The sequence below is a fragment of the Anopheles ziemanni genome, chromosome 3 (assembly GCF_943734765.1).
Source record: "Anopheles ziemanni chromosome 3, idAnoZiCoDA_A2_x.2, whole genome shotgun sequence".
In the NCBI taxonomy this organism is placed as follows: Eukaryota; Metazoa; Arthropoda; class Insecta; order Diptera; family Culicidae; genus Anopheles; species Anopheles ziemanni.
In genome coordinates, this window is record NC_080706.1 from 8,173,414 (window position 1) to 8,197,233 (window position 23,820).

At 46.4% G+C, this 23,820-nt stretch overlaps 1 protein-coding gene across 1 annotated transcript in view; it reads left to right on the top strand.

Annotated features, from left to right (window-relative positions):
• Positions 1-402: 402 nt before the first annotated feature.
• LOC131286864 (homeobox protein prospero) overlaps positions 403-23,820 on the top strand; it is a 56,309-nt gene continuing 32,891 nt past the window's right edge. The window contains exons 1-2 of the mRNA XM_058315870.1: positions 403-865; positions 1,743-1,802. The gene's annotated coding sequence lies outside the window, so the exon portion shown is untranslated. The remainder of the gene's footprint in view (positions 866-1,742; positions 1,803-23,820) is intronic.

Sequence of the window (23,820 nt, forward strand, 5' to 3'; positions counted from 1 at the left end):
TATCACACATCGGCCGGTTTCCAGCCTAGTCCCAGCATCGCACTCCCGTTGCCACGTCTTTGTGTGTACCTTGTTCTCCGGTGGGCGGACAGAGCACAGCTATAAAACACTCTTTCCGTTCCACCTGAGACGCACGTGCTACAAGTACTTCAAGGATTTGGGGGATAAAGCTTTAGGTTTTTTTAAATATTGGGCGCATGTCTTTGACATCGCACCTCGTTTATTGGTAAAGCTCATCTGTCACTCCGCTGCTCTCCGATCGAGGCCAGCAGAAGCGTGAAAAGCTGTTTCTGTACTCTGGTCCCGACCGGGGAGTGCAAGCGCCCAAGACGAAAGCCCGGAAAGCTTAGGCTCCGGAGTCTACAGATCCTTCTTTCGGAGGAGGACATTCTGCAACTATCATCACACACCGTTTGAAGCGCAGGCCAACCGCTTCGGTTGGTTCGATCGTCGGGGGCTGCCAGTGGGGGGATGCCGGATGGCGCACGTACGCTTGGTCCGAGACGTTTGGCATCGTCTGGATCTTCGTGGTCGTCGGCGTCGTCGGGATCGTAGCCGGGGTCGTCGCGCGATGTAACATCTTCACCAACTCGAACGGCGGGAACATCGTTGGCACCGGGGTGGCAGTGCAAGCGCGTGCAATTTCCAAAGCACCAAAGCAAAAGAAGAAGAGAAGAAGAAAAAAGAAGAGATGTCCTGTTGAAAAAGTCGAAGTCGAAGACGAAGAAAATGAAGAAGATAATGCAGTTTTCATGAGGAGAAGAAATCATCAAAGCCAAACTGTGATACTATGCAAATACCTGAAGAAATATGCGAAAAGAAAAGAAGAAAACTGTTTTTTATTAGTGTGGACGGTTACCATATGGTGATGTATCATTCAAGAAAAACAAAAAAACAATATAACCGAAATAATCAAAGCATATAGCGATTACTTTTATCTGTTTCCAATTGGCTCGATTTACTTAATACAAGTTTCATTTCAGTTTTGTACATTAATTAAGAGTTTTTTTTTCGTTTTCAGATATTGAATAGATATTATTTCATTTATTAAGTCGTGCTTTTTCCAATGTAGAATTGCTACAGTAACAAAGTGTATCATCATTGGCTGGATGTACCAAAACAAGTATAATTATGTGATAGTTTTAATGATTCATATGGAAAACTTCGTATGACCGTATGATTAAGAGCGGCTAATTTATGTATAACTTTGGTTAACCTTCTTCAGTACTAATATCTTTACACTTACAAGAAAAACAATGAAATAAATAAAATATTACTTATGTTAAAAATTTTTAAGATATCAATGGATCAACGAAACTAACAAATATTGAAAAACACATTTGAAAACTAAACCGGTACCGGATTTGATATACCGTTTTATACCGTTTCAATGACCTTGCCGCGGTTGATCTTGCGACAACTACAATGCCTTATTACCGGTTCGTTAGATTTCTGAACCGGTCGTAAACGAGCAATACCATTGCATACCTTTCAGCTATAACGGGTTTTGCGCCTGTGCTATATGCAATCCACACAACATCTCTTGAGCATTGTGATAAATCGAGGAATATGTTTACTAAATTACATTTTAAACATGGAAAAAGTTAACTTTAGGAAATTTTTTTTTCAGTGTTTTATGCTAAATCTTTTTCATTCATTATTTTCTCTTCTAAACCACTAAATTGCACTTCCTACCACTTGTCTTTGCAATCAATCACTAATGTGTTTTACAATCGTTGCAGATACTTCCACAAAATATTACCGACATTCGACACGAGACCGAAAACTACCACTGATGTCAGGTGAGTCACCCATAAGTACTCTTGTTTCTTTCCCATACCATGTTAGCAGTGTTACTGACGAACGCACGAGCGAACGCTACCAACTCTTCCATCAAGTGGTCGCAGGCACGCATGGTAATCAGACGTAAATTAATGGTGCAATTGGTTTTGTTGAGGAAATCGTACGAAACGCATTATGATATGAACGCGGTAGCAAGAGCTTGGTGGCACTCTGTTGTGACACTTTCGATTGATAAGACTCGCTTGAAGATGATGCATTCGGCGCAGCGTCAAGTAGATGCACTTCGCCTTGGGCCCAGCTGGTGGCAGTCAAACGACAATAGCTACAACATCAACTCCCTTCCTCCCGCGGAGCTGGGTTCATTGAGGTTATTTGGGTGTTTACGGCTGCAAACAAGGACGAAAGCTGTCCGCGATTTCTATCCTCATCGAGGTTGCACATCGAATGTCCGTGCATTCTTGCCACCCTCAGCTCGCTCCTCGCCGGCAGTGAGGTGGCTCTTCTGTCTGGGTCACCTGGTGGGCTGTCGAAACTGCACGTAGCGGAAACGTTTCGAGTTCACTTCATTTCCCACATGGGTGGACATGCACACGGTGGCCCATGCACAAAAAGTGCTCTTGTCGTCACTTTCTCGAAGAGACAACCCGCTGAACACTGACGGCCTGCAACCTTTCACCTTTCACTCTGTCCCGCCGGTGTGGGGGTGCATCCAACATAAAACTTTGGTGCTATTGGCACACTCGCAAATTTGGTGAGCAAAAAACAAAAACACGGCCCCAAACCCACACACTCTTATACGTGTGATGCATTCGATGACAAGAAATAAATTATAAACCACTATGTTATCGTATTTGAAGTTTTATTTAGCTGGTTTCTTCCTGCCGACTTCCTATGGCGCCTATTGCACCGATAATCATTTCAGCACGCGAATGCGGTACACTTTGGGCTCGCTCACCCCGTCGCCGTCGCAAGCCTTTGCTTTCGTCCCTTCTTCCTTCCCCGAGTGGTGAAAATAGAGACGAATGCCACCGATACCGATGCACGGCAGGACGGACTGCACCACGAAGGAATCGAAAAAGCATACCCCGCACGTTTACGCTCTTTTCTTCTTTTGCACGTGAGGATGACAGGTTATGTGTGATATGAAAATCGGCCGATAAGAAGAAACCAACCAAGCTGTGAGGCTCACGTTATCCGCGGCCCGGGGGAGTTTTCTTTCTGTTCTTCTGGTCCGGGGGTGCAATTGTTTCGCATTAAAACATACATACCGTGCACCAACCCGCCGCCGCTGTTATTTTATCGTTGTTTGCAATGATGATAGTTCGAACATTATGCACGCTTTGCCGTACGAAATTGCATCTAAATTGTTCTACGCCAGAAGTTTTTCGCCCCCACCAGGTTTGCACCGAACGCAGTGCAAAGAAAGCGCTTCCATTTTGTGCCGACACTTTCTCCGACCGAATCGTTCTTGGATGGTAAATTAAAATTTCCTTCCACCAAAAAAGGGAGCTGAAGAAATTTACCACCCCATGCGCACGGTTGCACTTGCATTTGCAAGGAAAGACGAAGAAGAAAATCGGCAATTACGACCAACTGAGTTTTCTCCTCCCCGTTTCCCGAGTTTCCTTTCGGAAGCGTCCCGAGGAGGTGGGTTTTGATTTTTGATGAACTTTTTAACCCTTGCGCAAGTAATGCAAGCAAAAAACTTGATTAAGGCCTACGTCGTGCCGGGTGTACTAATTGGATTCCTGTCTTCGAAGTAGACCGAGCGAGTCAAATCTCGGTGCCGATTAAAGGGAGTTATTGATTTTTGACCAAACTTCTCCCCCAGTGCCTTCTGGTGACGGTTGCAGACTATGCCCGTCTGATCCAAGTAATGTTTGTGTTCTGAAAATTAATTGATGTTTTCTTGTACTCGTTTAGTTTTCCAGTTTTGTTGGTTGGTTTTCTAGACGATGTACATCGGCGTTGCATCCTCGTACACGGGTGAATGCATTTCGCGAGTTATGAAAAGGATGATTTTGAAAAGGTTCGGTTATTATATTTGCCTTCCCATCAAACGAACTCTTAAACGAAAATTCTTTACTTGAAGCGAATAGGGGATGTACAGGCACGATTGGTCGAAAAAAAAATCGTGCCTTCATGCAGTGAAAATAAATGCGCTCCTAAAGAAGTCATCCTTTTCGATCCTGTTTGGAGCCAGATGGATGCATCGTTGCGCTGAAAGGATCGATACAAGTTTACGCGATAGATCTGCACTAAAAACGTTCCTATATTCCTAAAGGCTGTAAAGAAGATAAAAAAAGATAAATGATGGGCTCCACTTCTGCTACTACTTGACGGTGCAATCTCCACATCAATATGCCTTGCTCGTTGTTGGCGTGGTTGCTCGCTCCCACACTATCACAACTACCTCCACCTGCGCTCGCGACCGGAGATTCGTGGCGAGGCAAAAGATTCACATCGCGATTTTTCCCCCAGCGAATCGTAGTCCGCGACATCGAGTCGTAGAAAAAACAACCGGCTACCCTCCGCGAGAAGTGGACCGTGAAGCCGCCAGTAAACTGGCCAATAGCTGACCTGCTGTCCGTACCAGCGGAAGTTTTGGTGGGGGAGCGCAATACTGCTTCTCTACCATCGCGACGCGAAATCTAGGGGAAGCGCATAACTCAACACAACCGTGCGCTCGATCTTGCTTGCCTTTTGCACAACTTTGTATGCTACCGATGGTTACGTAGGCTGAAGTTTATGTGGCGCGGAAGAATGTAGGGTTGGGTGGGAAAATCAATAAATGAGCGCTGATCAGAAGAAGAACGAAAAAAATCCGTTGGTATTAACAATTCACCATGAAAATTCGCAACACTGTACAGGAATGAGTAAGGTTTTCCTACCTCCTGACAAGTCGCTTGAAACAAAATTGACTGTCTTGTCGAAGGTGTGACGCTTAGTAAAAGTAAGCGTAAAGGTAGATAGATGAACTTTGTAGTTCTTTTTAAGCAAATCCATTCAGGAAAGTCTACTGAATGTCATTCAAAACACCTAGCGCAAAGGTTTGAACAGCTAGTTAATTGGATTGTTAAATTTACATTCTATCGGTTTCAGTTTCTTTTAGGCAAATTTAATTTTGTTTTTATTTGAAAGCCGCCTCTTATCGGGACAAACTGGACTCATTTCTCCGCTCTAGGCTGACAAGTGAGAGAAAGGCAATTTCATATTTCGTCACGAAACGATTACTGTGGGGAAAATTTTCTTGCTCATATTTTTGATTGATTCGTATCTTGGCCCGGGCTCAGCGAGTGGTGTTTCGAGCACACAAAATGCGCCACACCTACGGTGCCCCCTTCAAGAACGCACGAAGAACCCTGGAGGTGGTTATGATTAAATTTTCTAGCCATAATTTCAACATGATAGCTTCCTTCCCCAACATGTCTTCCGAAGTGACACTGACAGAAACCGGGAAACCATACCGGAAGCGGCACTTTACGCTGCCGGTCACGCAAGGGCAAGAAAATCGAGAAAATGTGTGTTGTGTGTGGAGTTTGAGGTTCCTTTGGTTGTTTTTTACCCCTACGATCATGGGAGGGTGTTGTTCTGCCAACGTTCATGATGCTTGATTGCGCTTCCACGAATGCCAAAAACTTTTCACTACCGATGCCACACACTAAATGAGCGACTGCTCAAGAAACTTGAAACATGTACTGACATGTCACGCACTGAAGCGAACTTATGTGTGTGTGTGTGAGTAATCAATAAAATTGCAATGAATGAGTTTCTTTATTTTTGCGATTTTTGCGACATCAAAACGACCCCGACCGATGCATGGTTCGATGCACCACTCTTGATCACTTTTAAGTTCGTAGTCCGTTCAAGAAGGATAAAAGAAAAACAAACCCATCAAGAAACTAATTCAGAACTTTTCTAATCATACGTCCAACCACAGCTCCCAATGATTACCAAATGGATGCTGCTGGCGAAGCACTTGCAATCAACAGGAGTACCGTGCGGCGGGACATAGTCGTCCTCCCCTTTCAAAAACAAAAATGGACGGAATTGACTCCTTCCGATGCTTTTTAGCACACAAAAACACACACCCACCCTCACAATAGGTGCAGTTTGCCAAAGAAGCAATTCGAGGAAGCTGCTCTTTTTCCATTAGCATATTTTCTTCATTACTTCGAAATCTATATCTCGACCCCCAAGCCTCGGATGTCATGGAGAGGAAGCGAGAACGAAGGTGTAGCAACCAGAGCAGAGTTTGCAATCATCAGAATAAAACCGGGCAGAACCTTCACCTTCTGGTCAGTGGCGTCCTTCCCCTCCCCATGGAACCCGGATATATCAATACGTTCACAATCGGAAATCGGTAACTCCGAGCTTCCTCCGGAGTGGTTTCGCCAAAGGTTTTTCACCGGACATCCCGAGTCTTGCTTAGCCAGCCCGTCCATCCCGTGTACTACCGTGCAGCGAGACAAAAGCGAGGATATAACAACTTCGCCAGCCTCCCAGGGCTCATTGTGTTCGAGTCCATCTGCAATACATACTTCAGTGCCTCTCGGGGTAACGCACAAAAGTGCAGCAAGTTCATCGTCAGAATGCACAACCGTGCCGGTCGGTCACTTAGGGGGCCCGCAAGGGGTAGCGGAAACGGGAGCCAACCCGGGAAGGGGAAGGAACGGTTGGATGCTTATTAGCTGCAACTGTTTCGCTTCGAGCGGCTTTTGTTTTCGGAATGTGTAAAAGGATGCAATAGAAACGATGAATGTGGCTGCTTTGGAAAACTAGTCCCATTAAAACGCCTTTGGGCCAATGGCGGGGTGAGACGGTGGGTTGTGGCCTGTCGAAGAGGGTGGTTAATTTGGTACGAAGGAAATAAGTAGAAGTGGGAGCGGGTTTTGTTTGTTTTACATACAGAATATTGTGGTGTTAATTACTTGCAATTGCTGCTATTTTTATTACATCGTGATTGAGAAGAATCAGACGTCCACTTGTTTTTAACTCGCATGAAGTGAAATCATATTACAAATTTATTTTATTTTTAAGCATATTCTTGTGAATGATAACGTAATGTTTTTTGGTTGATTACGTTTTCAAGGACGAATTTTATGTTTCCGATGAAATTGATCCTTTAACTATTTTTGTTCTCTTTTTATATACGATGTATATTGAAAGGTATACGAATGATTCAGTATAATTTTTGAAAGAAGTCATACATAAGAGCAATATGAATCTCAAGCACAAAAACGTATTCTGAATAACATTTATCGGCTATGCTCTTGTATTGCGAGTAATTTTGTAATCTAGACAACTAAAACTGTGCGTGCTTTATTTTTATTTGTAAAATGATGACTTAAAACTTTCCTTTCGGAAGACAAATTAGAGTTTCAAAATTGTTCTTTCCAAATGCTAAGGTGCCAAAGGTCAAAAGTATATTTTCACAAAACCTTTCCACATTTGATTCCTTCGATCCATTATTTACAGGGATCAACGATAAGAGAATTCACTTCTTGAAAGTCGACTACCATCCATCCTACATATTAAATTCCGGTAATGTCCACTTAGCCACCCTCGGACGATGGGGGAAATGGAACAGAGAACTCTAAAGCCATCATTTACTTCCGATTGCAATTTCCGTACTTGGGCCCGCCGCGATGCGCCTCCGACCGCGTCTTTTGCCTTGCACCGTGCGGCCACACCTGGGCCCTTCTGTTCTGGAGTTTTTTGAAAAATAAAACTTCATTCCGGAGGAAAAAAGGGGGTGGAAGCGGAACCTAGTGTCGTTGGACTCTACCGTTGGATGGGGTCGCGTATGTTTCGCTTTGAATAAAAATAGGGCCAAAAAACCCCAGGGCCTTCGGTCTAAATACCTCACCCTCAAGAACGGTGTAGCACCCTGTGTTCACAATGCATGCGTGTGTGGAGTGAAGTTATTTTTCGTGCCGCTTTTTTTTTTATAAACACCACCGTTTTAAAACTCACCAGCAACGAAATGAAAAATGTAAAAAAAATACAGTGGAAGGGAAAAATCGGACCGGAACTACTGTCGAAAGATCATGACTTCTCCCGAAGTGGGCTACCGGCCGGAACCGAACGGACGCTAGGGAGCCGGAAGAGCGGCAACGAACCTCCACTTGTATAAGTGAAGCGGAAGAAATCGTGTCGCAAGTGGATGGAAAACGGAGAGCGGGATGAAGGGACTGTGGTACGGTGCGGTCTTCAGGGTGACCGATGACAATCAAATGATGTTATTTTTCCGACCACTATTCGACCCGCTCCTTCCTCCACGCGCTCTCCTTTGGTTGTCTCATGCAGAACGCGACAATGGTTATTAAGTTCTGGAAAATGAAGTCAACTTCGTGGGGCGAAGCGTCTACTCCGGACGCGATTTGATTGCGCATATTTCCACCACCCCACCCCACCCGGTGCTGATGGGAGCTTGGGAGGGGCGAGCGCCAAGTGCACAAGTGTACGGCTACGGTCAACACCACCAACTCCCTGTGGCCCGCTCCACAGCTTCAGCTTCAATGGAATGGATTGGCTCGAAAACTGATGACCTTTTGCGTTCGCATGGCTTGAGGAGAGGGTTTGGCTAAACCAGCGCCTAGAACCAACCGGTGTAGGGGCCAATCAGAGCTCAGAGCAGCACCCCAGATTCCGCCGAGCAGGTCGAATCTAGTGCCGCAGACATATGCCATGCCCGGGTTTTGGCGCGGTAAGTCAAGTGGAGCGCTAGAATAATACGCGCGTTGATTCGTGGCGTGTTTTCTGACCAGCGATGCGAGGAGGCACCGACAGAATCGGAAGTACTCAATGCCGTAGATGGGAAGGGAGGGGGAAAAGCTCCTCATCCCCCGCGGGGGATTTCTTTTTTTTTCCTCCCACTCTGAAACAACAATGATTACGTGCGAGCGCGTGAGGCCCGCCTTACACTCGGAAGCACGGTTCTTGCCGTCCGGTTGCGGCTCCAATCTCCGGAAAATGAAAAGGGGGACGTCGCGATATTTACACAAAACACCGGATATGAGAGGAAGTACCGGGGCCGTGATGCGATATGATGATTCTAGAGATCGGGAGGGGGGGGGGGAGCGAGAGACAGATCGGTCACTACTTCGCAACTGGTGCGCGTCCGTCGCGAAACGGACCGAAACCTCGCCATATCGAAAGGTTTGTTGCGACATGCACACAATGGTGACGCAAACTAATAAGAGAGCGTGCAGTGCTATCGTTTGAGATCTGGACACGGGTTTGCCACCCGGTTCGCGTTCGCTGCTTGCTGCAAGTGTTCCGGTGCTTTTTGTGTATATTGTGTGTATGTGTGTCTCTGTGCGTGCTGCCTATCCTCCTCGTTTGCCATTGATTTTGAGAGCCATTACCTTTAATATGGTCGTCCGCGTTTGCTTTGGGGCCGCGTCGTGTGGATGAACGATTCACATGGTAATTACTTCTAGAACGGTTCTAACGGCGAGCTGTTGGAGGAGGTCCACGTGCGAGGAGGGACCCCCCACCAACATGTACACGATGTCGCTTTTGGGGGCCTATCTCCCGATGCTGATGGTTTTAGATGTGCGACTCGAGATTTACTCCGCGCTTTGAATTGCTCGCCTCCACCGGAAGTGGGGAGTTCCGCTCGGGGTGGAATAAATTAGATAAATGTTTGTCTACGAGGTACGGCCCACCAATTTGGCCAGTTTTTCCCCCCGCGGTGGGTGAATTAAAGTGATGTGTCGTTAACTTTAAAACTTATGAGAAGGTGAGATAATGCACGATGATATTTTTCCGTTTCCAATGTTTTATATTACTTATATTATTTGTTAAGAATTTCATCATTGAGATTAAGGATTTCCTGCCTTTTTCGCAAATATTCAATCTAAACTTTTCCTTCATCCACATCCTGTTTTTGCTTTCCTTTTTTATTTGTAAGTTTTATTCTTTTGTATCGGAACGTGTTCATTTTCTCACGCCCCACAGAAATAATAGTAGGACATGAACCCGGGGTGCGGAACTGCGGCATTTTCAGGAAACTCGGCAAAGCGTAACGCCACACCACATCCCTATTTTTGTGCTTTTGTTTTTCCCCGTTCCCTCCATGGGGTGCGGGGTCCCATTTGAAGGAATTTCCCATGATTTCTTGTGACTTACCGATCCTGACCGCCCTCACATGGCGTATCGCTTCCCGCTCGTCTAGTTCAGTCATTTTGCTTGTGTTGCCCTCCGATGTCCTTTTGCTATACAGCGCGGCACATAAAGTTTTCGTCCCCCTCCGTGCTGCCTGCGCTTTACCTCGCAGGGAAAACAGGGAAGCAAATTCTTATCGTCATTAATCAATTCCGTTCAAAGGGAAGATAATTAAAATTTTGAATTTGTTTCCCAGTGGTCCTTCCTCACCTGGGAAAGCGGGAAGAGAGAGGGGGGAGCCCTATGGCAGAGGTAGGGATCCTTTTCGCCACTACATGCCGCTCCAAGACAGTGCAAAACAATGGGAAGAAAAACTCGACTCCTCCCATGTGTTTGACAGCGATATGTGTGTGTATGTGGACCGAAAGGGGTGAAAGTTTTGGGAAAAACTTTAATTGATTGAATTTTTCTCCCCCGTTCGTTATCGATCATCAACATTCCCATGCGGCCATATCCTGGTGGAAGGATATGTTCGGAGGAAAACCATCTTTTCAAAAGCCACTTTCATGCATCATCGGTTGAGAACGTAGCAAAAGCTGTGCGTCACCAAGAGAGGATGGAAAGTGATACACACACGAGTGTGTGTCGGTGTACTCGCACCAGAATGGATTTTTTTGTTTTATGCGCCCCTCTGCATGTCTTTCAGCAATTTTCCCACACCGCACACGGCGAGGTCTTATGAATAATTCAAGAAATTATTTAAATGTGCTATCACCCAACTATCGTTTGCCAAACACAGCTCAATTTCCTCCTCTGGATTTTCCGTGATTTTCCCTGCCCTGTTGTTTTTTTCGGCCGAGGGGTGCCCCACCAAGCGTGAAAGAACACTCCCACGTGGAGTATTTTTCCTTCCTGCTCCGCACTCCACCACAGGTGCATTGCTGCAGGAGGCAAATCACGCGAACGCCACCGGATGCCGGTCCGGAAATCAACTACTTCCGGAACTTTCCCACGAAAGTCCCACAGCTCATTACCATTGAGTGTCAATAGTCTTTTTCACACGCCCCACATCAACTGCCAGTTCAAGCGGAGGGGACGACTTGCTAACCTGTTGCACCGCAACCCGGAAGGTTTCCGGTTTTCTTAAGACGAACCGCCCGGCTGGAAAGGAATGGGGGTGAACAAGTGTTCAATCTTGCCATTCACACGCCCCCAACCCCCTTGGGTGGAAAATCCCCGAGGGAAAGCGAACGCTAAGGTAAAGCATAAACCCAACCAGCCGATGTCTGCAAAGTGCAAACAAAGCCGACCGACCCTCCGTTAGCTTGCTCCAGACGGCGAACGGATGTCTTCAGTGCTTCTGTTTTCTTAAGACGTGCCGTCGACAGAGGACGACGAACGATGCTTTCAACAGCTTGTCGTGTTTGGTCACGGCACGGTGGCGGAGAGCAGAGGGAAATGTTAAACGCTGGTAATCTTATTCCAGGTTGTAGCTAGTAGCAATGGGAAAACATCCCTTGCGGAGGATCGAAAGGAGACCGGGAAGTGAGGTGCTAAAAGGATAAAAGCAGGATGTAGCCTTTTCCTGCTTATACACTTAATTAAAACTTACTTTATTGTCTTAAATCGGATGTTCCAAGGAAGTTTTGCATATTTAAAAAGAATTCTTACAATTCTTAGAAAGGAACAGCATTGGTTTTAAGAATGTTACCCGTCAAAAGACAACACCCTTTATTCATTGCGTAAAGTAACTTCATCGTTCGAACATCATTAAAACGGCAAACTTGAACATCGTGAACCTCTTTTCAGGGCACCCGGGTGTGTCATCTTGAAATCTCATCGTTTAAGACGGATTTTATAGAATCGTCCGGTGAACGGTCTAACTCCTTCTCCCTCTTTGAAAATAACGCAGCACAATTAGGGTTCTATTTGTTTCTCAGCGCGAAAAGAAGCTGGCCTTTTCTCCATTCATCATTTCTTATAACTTTTAACCATCCCGTAAGGTTTACCATGAACTGGTGGTGTTGGGGAATTCAACAGACGATTTTACGGTCGGTCGAAATATGCTTTCCTTTCCTGTTCGAGAGTTGCTTCAAGCGCGTCTCGAGAGCGTGAAAGTGGATTAATTTCTTTCCCGCATCTCGCGACTTCTTTTCCTAACGCACTTTCAGTCCGTTCAGTTCAGGCTGAAAGGCACATCTCACGCCGAGTCGTTGAACGGAAAGGACAAAAGGAGGGCTAAATTTCTTGGGTGGCATCGAAGGATGCTTCGGATTCTGTTACGCTTCGTTTGGCGACTTAGCAAAGGAGAAGAAAACTTATCGGCATTGTTTGGACCGGTTTCATGGTAATTAAACCGTCTTCGTGGTCATTGCGGTTTTGAAGAGTTTGCTATTTCTCTTCAGCGCCGGTCGAGAAAACTTATGTCTCTTTCGAGACAACAACCATGGGCACGTCTTGAGCTGTCGGAGCGGAGCGTTGATCGATCGGTTGCCAAGATGGTGCGATTTTTCCCTGCGGAGTAGAACTTTCAAAGAGAAGAATAAAAACACGGGACGTCTTGCTAACCACCATAAACATCTTCCATCAGAGTGGTTAGAAGCATAATTATTTCCCGTGAAAAAGATTGCCGTTCCGAGGAGCTCTCAATCTCTTTTTTTCATGCCATCAGAAGTGCGGCATGATATAAATAACATTTAACTAAAACCGAAAAAGGCCAACTTCTTTGCCTCCCGACCGAGAACAAGGCGGAATAGCGAAATGTTCGCAAAAGTTGGCAAATTTTGTTCATCTAAGTAGATTTATTTTGTCTTCTTCGATGCTGCATTCCTTTGGCTCACCTGCGACCAACTTTTTGCAGGACAAAAGTTCTCTCCTAGGCTACCGTCCGTGCCTTTCGCGCCCTGCCCTAAATAAGCCTGTTTCCGCCGCAGACGCTTGGAAATATATTTCGAAAACTTCTTACCCCGTCGTGTTCCGTTCGCACGAATAACCACAAACTAAACCTCCTTCGTCGTCGTCGTACCTGATGGCCAGCAAGCCTCGGCTGTCCGGGTTTTCAAATTATAAGCAGTTGGGTTGGGTTTTCAGTTGAAGAAGTGCTCCGGCGTCTTTTCATCCCCCGGTGTGTGCGTGTGTACGCTTATTATTCATGCCGGTATTCTTAGCGGTGTACCGACTTACCTCTTTCTTCATTCACTGTCAATCTTGCTTGAAGGCGAAAGGTGCACCAGGAATGCACAATTGAACTCGCGTGTGATGTGGGTCGATGGTCTTCGATTGACATGTCAGATTTTTGGCACCCCTTTATTTGTATAAAAAAAAGAGCTGGAAAGAAATTGTGGGAATTATTCTGTGCAAATTCTTCACAGGATTCTTGAAGCGAAGCGAGGATTTGGGTCTTGCTAAGCAAATAAAGGATTTACCTGCGGCTCAAGAAACTTGCATTCAGCATGATACCATTAGACTTATGACCAAAAGAGGTGGAAGTGTTTGCTTCCGAAAATATAAATTTATTTTTTACTTTTGCAGATTCTTGTCGAGACCAACGTTTTGGAAACCTTTGTTTTTGTTTGAAAAATGAATGAACTCTACAAGCAAATTTTATTTCAATCGAAAGTATATTGTTAAACGTGCTAATTATTTTATTACTCTCCAAAAAGCAAGCAAAGTTGGTGTTATTTGGTAACGATACGCCGTTGGATTTCCTACCAAAATTTCTATACCTTTCGTCATTCCCATACAGCGGGACGCTAAAGTTCAACGCCTAGCTTTCTTCGAACGCATCGCGCAACGGCTGACGCGTGCCGGCCACGCGACCACGCTACCAGTTTCCCGATTTTCCAGGTGAGGTAACATCCTCATCATGAAGACGCCTTGCATGAAAAAGTAATCAACAAGCCGTGGCTACACGACGGCATAGGTTTTGCTCTCTTCCGGTGCTTCTTCACCTCCCGATGCCACCAAGCACAACTTCATGTTTCCCTTTCCCGTTGCGCCGCTTCTTCGATGGGCGTCGTTTTAAACCCATCGATAAGAACCCACATTTAGAGGCAACAGCAGCGAGATGGGCACAGCAACAAATTGTAGCAGCGGAGCCCAGGGGTCTTCATCGTGGCGTTCGTTTTTTTTGGGCACGCGTCCACCGTTCCGGTGTCGCGAGTTCCTGCACACAAAAACGTGTACGTGTGCGATACAGTCGGAAGAAATTGCTGTCCAACTGTTTCTTGTCACCCTAACGCCATGCGGTCTATTGGGATGGCCCTCTTCAGAAGGGGTTTTTCTCGCGTGGAAAGCCAACTCAGCTTGAGCTTGAACTAGTAACAATCAAACAGGCGACAGCTGCGTTGTTCGTTTGAATTTGAATGTCTATTCGGAGGAGAATGCTTTTTTTTTGTTATTCTTATTGTATTGTTGAACTTTTTGGCTAAACTATTTGCAATCCAGTTTATCTGTGTTGCACATTTTAAAAATGTACAATATACTTTATTTTACATTTTTGGAATTGAAGTTCCTTTTTGTAAAATTAGCTAAAAATCGATCCATCCATCCGAATCCATCCAAAAATTATCATATATGTTTTCCTTCGTTAGTCGAAATCTTTGCCTTGTCATGTTTCAAAACGCTTCAAGTGGTTGAATTAAATTTATAACTATTCAATTCAATGGAACCATAAACCCCTTTGGAAAATTGTCAACTGCGAGCTGGTGTTGTACAGTCTACAACCTTCTAACGCCACGCACGCCGGGTAAGAGCAGATGTCCACAACCCAGGCGAATCTCGAAGACCACGGCGTCCTCGATGTCAAACAGAAGTGCTCCTACTGCGGCATCGCGTCAACCGCGCGAGACCTTCTAATTTGCACGGAATCCACTCCGGAAGGGATTGTAATACCAACACCGGCATCAGCCTGCGCTCCCTTACCTTGATTGAGTCCTTCGGTGCAGCTTAGCCGTGCTGCCACCTTTACAAACATTCTTCATTCCCTCGTTCGCTGCGGCGTCCCTTTTTGCCGTGCCAGAGGAATGCAGCCTACTGCACACGCTGTTCGGCGCTGGTAAATCTTCCCCGATAATTCCGTCGAAGCTCGGGCCGGGTTGGGGGAAAAAACCTCCTAACCTTCCAACTCAAGCCAAATACAATAGATCCCGGGTTGTCCTGGCTGGCGTCCTACGACCCTTCGGAGGGACCCTCGACGCTTACGGTGTCTCGTACCGGTGTTTCTTCCCCTTTCCGAGCGGCGCACTCCTTTACGTCATAGATGCAGCAGCTGCAGGATCCGATAGACGATAGCGTCTCTGTGTTGGACGAGCGTGTACGTACCACGATGCACACACAATGCGAACCCCGGACAGGGCGAGTCCTTCGTCCCTTCAGTCGTTCACCTTGTTTTTCCCTTTTGCGAACAGGAATAGGAAAGGAATAAAGAAGAAGAAGGCACGCACACCATCTCTCGCCATGAAGCCCGCGGTTGTCCCTTTCTCAATTCCTCACTCACAGGGACCGAGGTCCCTGTATTCCAAGGGGTCCTTTTTCTTTTGTCATCCATCCAGTAAAGCTAAAAGATCGTTGTCGGGGGTTCTCGTGCTCGCGTTTGGGGTGCGTTTGGTGTTCGTTGTAGCGTTTATAACGGGGAAGTTCAAGGTCCTTACTGAGGCCCGTATTTCCAAGAGCCTATAACAGGATCGTCCCGCAAGTACAGTTTGACGCCGGAAAGTCCTGCGCGTCGTTTGAGGGAAACGTTGCTGGCTTGAGCGTGGACTTTAGTGGAACATTTTTGCAAAAGGGACGCTCCAGACGCTCGACACTCGGTTTGTGTTCGGTATCGAGGGTGCACAACAACGGGCGCCTGGTCGTAAGCTCATATGGCACACGGAACCGCACATTCGTCGCATCGCTGACTTTCGATCAGCTAACGCACCGATCATCAACGATGACAACGACAACGCGGGCACGACAGCTGCGAAAGTAATTTTCTTACGGACCCATCTGACCGATGATGCGACCAAATCCCCTGTCGATGCTAACTTACCTACTGGAAGACTCGATCTAACTGTGCCTTCTTTTGAACACTGAAGCTCCAGCTACCGAAAAATGCCACCACTCGCGTTGAAGTCTCTCGGCGATCTGAGAAATGCGGACCGTCTTCAACACGTCCCCATCTCACGCAATACTCAAGCGCGCGACTCTCGAGCAACAATAAGAAACTTCCAACTCCCGTTTGTAAGAAAGTGCGCGCTTGTTCGCTTTTCCCCTACTTCTCAACAGCTTGCGTCGTTCCGTCTTACTCATACACAAAGCGAAGGAAACCCAACGCGGACCAATTTTCTTTCCACCACACCACCACCAAAGGTTGCCTCTTCGGTCGGTCGATTTCTTCCCCTGATTTTCTTCGCTCGCGTCTACGCAACAACGACGTCTCTGTGTTCGTTGCATTCGCCTGTGGCCCTTTCCGGTATTTAAACTCTTACGTCACCGAACACGAAGGCGTTTCCCGTGTTTTCTTCTCCTCACCGACAAAGGCGGGTTTTCTTTCGATCGCCGCGAAGAAACGGGTGGGAGAAGACCCACGTCGTTAACGGTGACGTAAGCAATTCCAATAAGAAACTCGTGGTGGTGAGTTTCTTATGGTGAGTTCGTTTTCCTTTCAAACGATCCTTCGAAGGAGGTAGAACCAGCAGCTCGTCGGCAAGGCGAACGAGGTCATAACGGCGTGCCACCATATGGTGGTCGGTGGTGGTTGAAGATGATTATCGGGAGGTCGTTTAACTCTGGCCAACCAAAGGTACGTTGTGTTGGTGGTGGCGTTCGTTGGGTTTGTTTGTTGTTCCCTCCCTGTTCGACCTTTCCTTGCCGGTATGGCACGGGGCCTTCGTCGTCAGCTGAAGTTAAGAAACAGATGGCAGAATCGTTTTTTGTAGAACATCATTTTGTTAGCTGTAGGGGGTCAGGAAAGGTGGTATTTAACAGAATTGCACACGTTGTAAAGGAAGAAAACACCTCAAAATCATTCAAAAAGGAAGAGGAACATTACCGGCATAGAGAAATTATCCATTTATTTTGACATACGACAGGTTTAATTGAGATATTTAAAATACTCATTTTTATTTGGCAGACTATTTGAAACAAACATGTCAAACATTCAATGTAACATAAGTTAAATGAATGTTCTATGTTTTTAAACCAATTACCTTTTTTTTATTATTATTATTTTTGGTACATTTCTTAAGTATTTATTTCTCTATTTTGAAACAAATTACTTCTTTCTTTTTTATGTTAATATGTATCAATATTTCTTTAAATTCATCGTTTTTTTTTTGTTTTAAAAGTTTCTTTTCTTCTCATCAAACCCCTTTGTTTTCGAAGATGCGTTTCTCATGCTTTCTAACCGCATTATTTACTTCATGCCATGAAGTATCTAAAAAACATTCTTTCCGTTTTATTTTAAAAGGAACTCCACTTCCGTCACACATTTCCGGAAGTTAGTGAAACTTTGATATTTATTTGTCTACATGCATCGTTGGTTCGCTCACCCCAGCTTCTGCTTATGCTTCGTTCATTAGCACATCGGACAAGACGACCCAAAAGGACGCATGTACATCCTTGAAGTGGATCGTGTGTTTTAGTCCTTTCGGGCTTACTTTTCTCTCCTTGTGAGGATGCTTCCACGGGACATGTTTCTCTCCGGGCACATTGTCACCTTGTCCGGGCGTCTTTTGTTTACGATGTCGCTTCATTTCTTTTCCTGCCGAAAGGCGGGTCTCCTGTTTGTCTGACTGCTCTCTTGGAAGGATGTCGGTCGCTCGAGGAGCTGGTGCGACGGTAGGACGATGTTTCCGGCCAATGTCCTTTCTTTGGTTTGCTGGCAGTTGGTTTAGATTTTTTTCAATTGATCTTTATTTTGTTTTCACTCATTTGCTTCTTCTGCTGGTTTCTTTCTTCCGGTGAATCAAGGTGGTAATAATGTCTTAGAACGGTGTTGGAAGGTGCATGATTGTCTTAAAATTACCATTGCCAAGGGAAACAAACCTTCTGCCCAACGGTAGCGACTCAAAGGGAAGGTGACCACTGTGACGCATTCATTTCGGGACAGGACAACAACACAGTGGGATCCCTACGTACCTTTGCACCACGCGGTGAGGACACATTTCCCGAGGCGGAAGTCACCATTGATTCATTTCATGGCAAATTGAATTATAATTGAATGTCATTATTCCGGTGTCCGCGTTCGTGAAAAAGGTGTGAAATGGAAGTGCGCCGAACCGTGTCTCACCGGGCCAACCAGGGAATCCGTTGTCCACCAGGCTGGAAAAGCCACCGTTTCGGAACACAACCGTCGCCTTTGCTCGGCTTGTCTTCGAAGACGACGACGTTGGTTCCAATTCATTCGTTTGGCGCATCAACTGCACCGCGGGCTACCACATATGCCTTTTTTGGGGCGATGATTAGGGCGCTTTCTCGGTAATCGAGCCCGAAATGCAAAGGGAAGGAAATTGAGCCACGCCGCAGCCGGCCTCGGGTCGATTTATTGCTTCGGTTTATTGAAATCCCTCATCGTGTTTCGATGGCACGCAAAAGGCCGGCATTGATATATGCAGGCGGTGGCAAAGGTAAAGATCTTCTCCGACGCTGGCGCGGACGCGTTCACATTCATTAGCGCACGCCCGCATTCGCCAGGAATTCGATTCCTTCCAAGGAGATGCTATGGTTGATAGGTTGCGCTTTTTTTTTCCTGTGTTTGTTCCTTCGTCCTTCGGATCGTCGGGCCCAGTACAAGCTGCCGCTTGCATTGAGACCGGATTGACGTGTGCCATAAGGCCCGCGCGGGATGGCAGGTCGCTCGTGCTAACCTTCCCCGCGCCAACCCGCTTACCGATCTATCCCCGAAAACAAGGATGAGTTTTGAAATATTTGGGTCGAAATTTCTCTCCACCGTGTAGTGCCATATTGGATGTGTGCGATGGTGCTCTACATTGTGCACATTTCCGAAAGCGTTCGGTGGTTGTTTAACTTTTAATACTTCCGTGTACGAATCGGCCCGACCCCCAGGAGGAAAGGTACGCTTCGTTCCCTCGACTATTTGTATACATCCTCTTCTCCAACGCAACGACTCTATCGTGGCGACCCCACTCGCTCGAGAGAAGGAGTGAGCACGGTTGCCGGCGATGCGCGAAGGCAATGACTTTCAAACGGCGATCGACTGAGACACCTGGCCCTCACCTACCCGGTGCGCGTCCCTTTTGGCGCATGCCGCATGTTGCGGTTCCGGCCCGGAGAACCATCGTACCGCGCACCACAAAACCAAAAACCTCTACCGACGACGACGGTGTTGCAGTTTCGGACCGGTTCACCCTTCGTTCCCGGTGAGGACCTCTTCTGCTGATGTTGAGTGCGTCGGCGAGGATTTTGAAGCACGACCGAAGGAAGGTCGCCAGGAACCGGAAGGAGGCACAACTGTGGTGTTACAGATATTTTTGCTTAATGCGTTTTTTACGTGATCGGCATATTTTTTGTGTAGGAACGCCGTGTGTTTGTTGATGCGGAATAGAAAATTATCATCTGGCGAGAGGGATATTTGAGAATTGATTTCTTCCTGCATATGGTATCCCTAAGGAAGTAGCTTTTGGGTCTGTGCGTGAGGCTTTGAGTCCAGATGAAAGCTTTCGAATTGAAACCCTCAAAAGAGAATAGTAATTACATTTCTCTAATCAACTATATCCAACAAGTCAAATATCGTCCAAAATCTCCGTTACGGATGGACTTCTGGACTCCTGGAACTTTGACCACCGTTTAGTGTGGTTTAGGTGGGAAACATGATACTTTGGAAAGAAAACACACTGAAATTGATGCGCAGCTTGCGTGCCCCAGCTTCTGCTTCTTAAGATTGCGGCTCTGGACGCGTCTCTCGCCTCGCCAGATGGCCTCGGGAGGCATCAATGGACTGTAGGGGTCACCGTTTGCAAACGATGCGATGATTAATGGCAAAAGCCGTGGCACAGTTTTCAGCGCATGCGGTGCGAATGAGTAAACATTTAACCAACAAAGCAACCGGTGGACCGATCAGTAATCCTTTTGCTTACTTTCCCTCCTTCAATTCACTTTCTCTCGTCTGTCAATCGATTTGAGTAGCAAACCGCTTCAATCCGTGAAACCCTTGTACTCTCCTTTCGGTCCACCTTTCCATGATGGGATGCCAAAGAAGAGGCGGCACCGGACCTTTTCTGCCTGCACACTGCAACTCTTCAGCAGCATGTGTTGTTATGATAATCCTTCATCGAGCACTCTCTCTCTCGTTACTTCTGCCTGGTATATGCAAAAGTGAACCGAAATCTGGTGCAAAATCCACCCACAAAGCGAAGGGATGACCCTTTGTACCGCTGACGTGGCAAGAAGGATTGTTCACGACCCTTTGTACTCCTCTGGAGGTGTCCTCTGATGTTTGGTGAGCTGTTCTACATTGCTTCTCCAAACGCTTAGTTGGCAACAATCTTGTTTGACCCGCTGACGTTATGCACAAGGTGTGTTTCAAATTGGCAATAGATCATTGGGCTCTTTGTCCGAAAATTGAGGCAACCGACGTGTCTGCACGTCTTAAGTGATTGAGCTTCATTTGTACCTTGAAGAACGCCGAATGGTACTGAAAAAGGGGTATTGGGATATTGGACAATGGCTCTATTACCCAAATTTTCCACGTCACTCCAGTCCGCAGGCCGCAAACATATGGCACAGATGTGGAGGATGCGGCACAAATGTGAAAACTCATTCACAAACATTTTTCAAGAACTCCGTGGTTGTACGCAAAAACAAAAAATCTACCAAGATGGCCACGCTGGAGCGAAGGTGAACAAACGTATGGCGCGCTCTGACTAATAAGTACCCGGAGGTTTTTCTCCTCCTTCTTTGCTGGGTTACCTGCGCGAAACCTACTTTCCCGAAAAGAGACCAGCATCTATTTGTAGGCTAGCTTTTGACGACTTCACACAATAATCAGCAAACACACCGAAGCTGCAGATGCTACCGTTCCGCACGCCAGCATCTCGCTCACCGCGGGGGTTCCGATGTCTTGGGCTTTTCTCCGGCTCGGTTTGACTCATCAGCCCACGTGCCTATCAACGCAACGCGGTACGGTTTTTGAACCTCGTATTTGCATTTCCACCTGCATCGTCGTCTTGTCGCGTTGAACCACACAGTATGGTCGCCATAGATGGCGAAGTTGCTTTAGAAACCTGGTGAGTGTTATCTTTTTTTCTGTCTTTTTATGGTTCAATGGAAGCAACTTTCATCACGCAATGCAAATAGACGCTTTCTGCTGGTTGGCATTTTTCTACGACTTCTTCCAGACTGTGAGCCTCCAAGGGTTGGAGTTCGTGATAAGCTTGCTTGCAAATGCAATGATGCATGCTGTCATGTGTCTTGCGGAACTTTTCTTCCAGCCCCGGAGAAATCTCTAGCCTTGCAAGTACCTCTGGTTCTCATTTAAAAAGTCACCACACAGGATGTTCCCATTGGGGCCAAGGAAAAGAACTGAAAAGGATTCCGATGCCTTGTAACTTTCCCGGCGAGCCGCACTTCAAGCGGAAAACCTGCGGAAGAAAGATGATCCACTCGTGTCCCAAGGCAAGAGAAATCAAGAACCACAACATACACAAACGTTAGTATCTGAGGCATAATTATAATGAGACCAGTGCGGTGTACACAGGCGGTATTCTGATGCTGGAGAATTCCCTTTTCTGGTGGGTTTATTTTTATTTTTTTAAGCATCCATTTACTTTGCGTTTCGTTACATATTACTATCTCAACCGCCTTTGTCCAGTGTTCACATTCTTCCACCATTGATCATGCTTTCGCAACAGGAACGCATACGGATATCTTTTGAATGAGAGTCCAGCTGGAAGAAAATTGCAGAATGCAATAGAATCCGTGCGGGTTGTTATTGTTGTTAGTTTCTTTTTTTTCTTTTTGTCGTATCGTCCAAGACCAAGCCCTCCCTTATGCGGGTGTGTTGTTGTCATCCTTTCATCAGATCCTTTGCGTCATCCAAACGCACATAATGAGCTACGATGGTGGACGGTCTGACCAGGAATCAAACGGAGAACTTTACAACAACGGACTTGGAACGTGCGGCTAGAGCACTCCTCTGGCAGTTCACTCCGAGGAAGAGTGGGGTGGGTGGGTTCTAATCGGAAAACAAAGAGGAAAAACTTTTTTTTACTCCCCCTCCGCATGCTCCATCGATGTCGATAGGATGGATTTTTATTTCTCGTTCGCTCGAGGGGGAGTTGCTCGGAGAGAAAGGGTTGATTTTCCGGTAGGCAAAACCAAAGTCTCGCATACGCCTCCTCATTCCCGCCCTCCCCCCCCATTCCCGCCCCGTCAGGCCTCCTGGTGGAGAGTGGTCACCGTGACCGGTCGGTTTCGACATTGTGTGTGCTCTGGCCAGCTTCAATCGCAACGAACCGAAACGCACACATATTGACTTGGGTAAAGATATTGGAACGATTCAGGCTGTAAGTTGGGGGCATGGTACTGTTTCCAGGGTTGCCATTCGGTTCGCTACCTCGGACACGGCGGGGCAGGAAACTCCCGGAGGACGCGGTTTGGCTTTTGGTTAATTAAAAGAAATGCTTTCCGTCGGATGAATTCAAACCCGGTTCGAAGGTTGCATTACAAGGGATGGGAGGTACTAACTTTGATTCGTTAACTTTTTCAATTGCAAATTAGATTGGGAGTTCAGGAGAAAAAAGTCCGTTGAGTCCTTGTGCGAAAGGCATTCCGAAGAATGTCTAAAACAAGACGAACATGGTGCTATGACCCTAGAGTTCAGCAGGCTCTTTCTCGGGTAGAACGTTTACAATCTTTTTTAACCGACTGAAGTCGTTAGATATTCCACCGTGTGGGTTTGGTTTTGTGCATTGACTTTATTGGCTCGCCAGGGAGAAGGTTCTGTTCGATAATTTACTGGGAGCTGTTTGCACCTCATTTAGTCTCGCGCTTGGAAGAACCAGGATAACTTGTCGCAGTAACGACAATTACTTTTTTTCTTCTTCAATTTTTATTTCGTATCGTTGATTTTGGGTTCATATTATGCAGTTCATTGGTTAATCGTCAATGCACCGTAGCGAAAATGTTAGAAGAATGCACCGAGACACAGATGTTCGGGAAAGTGATCAAGGGAACGGTCACAGTTAACTTCCTTTGTAGTAACTGCAGTAACGTCAGCACCTTCAAAGCAACCTGCATCAAAAGCAAAAAAACGGAAGGAAGGCACATGCACGTAAAATTCCAAGCGCATAGACTAACGTTGGCAGTAATCGGGAAAATTACTTTATTCATCCATCTTCTACGGTGTCTTTCGTATAGCGCTGAAATCTCGTGGAAATATTACTTCTTTTTCTGCTTATCGAATGGAAGCTTCTGCCCCAGGATAGTGCATCGTTTTAATGCACCGAATAACTGAAGCGCCATCGATCGATTTCCTCGCGAAGGCTTTTTCCCTCGCCCGCTAAATTCATTTGCGGTCCGTTATGTTTAGGCTTCCCGTGGTCGTGTCCTACACCTCACCCCTACTCTCGTCGGAGTATCTATTGGCGAGGGGTGTAGGGTGAACGCTTCCCGTCAAAACGACAGGCCAGAAAGCGCCCCGTGGGAGGACGAAAATTCCGCAGCCCAAGAGAAGGATGGCTGCGGGATTTCTATTCGCGAAAGGCAACAACCACGGACCTATGTGCATATAAATTGAATCGGGCTCTTCTCTCACCACACGGAAAAACCGTCGCGCGGGATTGATCGAGAGGTGCAGCCTAACCTCGGACGGTCATTTGACAAACACTCCCGGTTTTGTCCCGGGAGAGAGTGGACAGTTCCGTTCGGTCGCCTATTTGCCGTGAAACGCTGACAAGATTGACA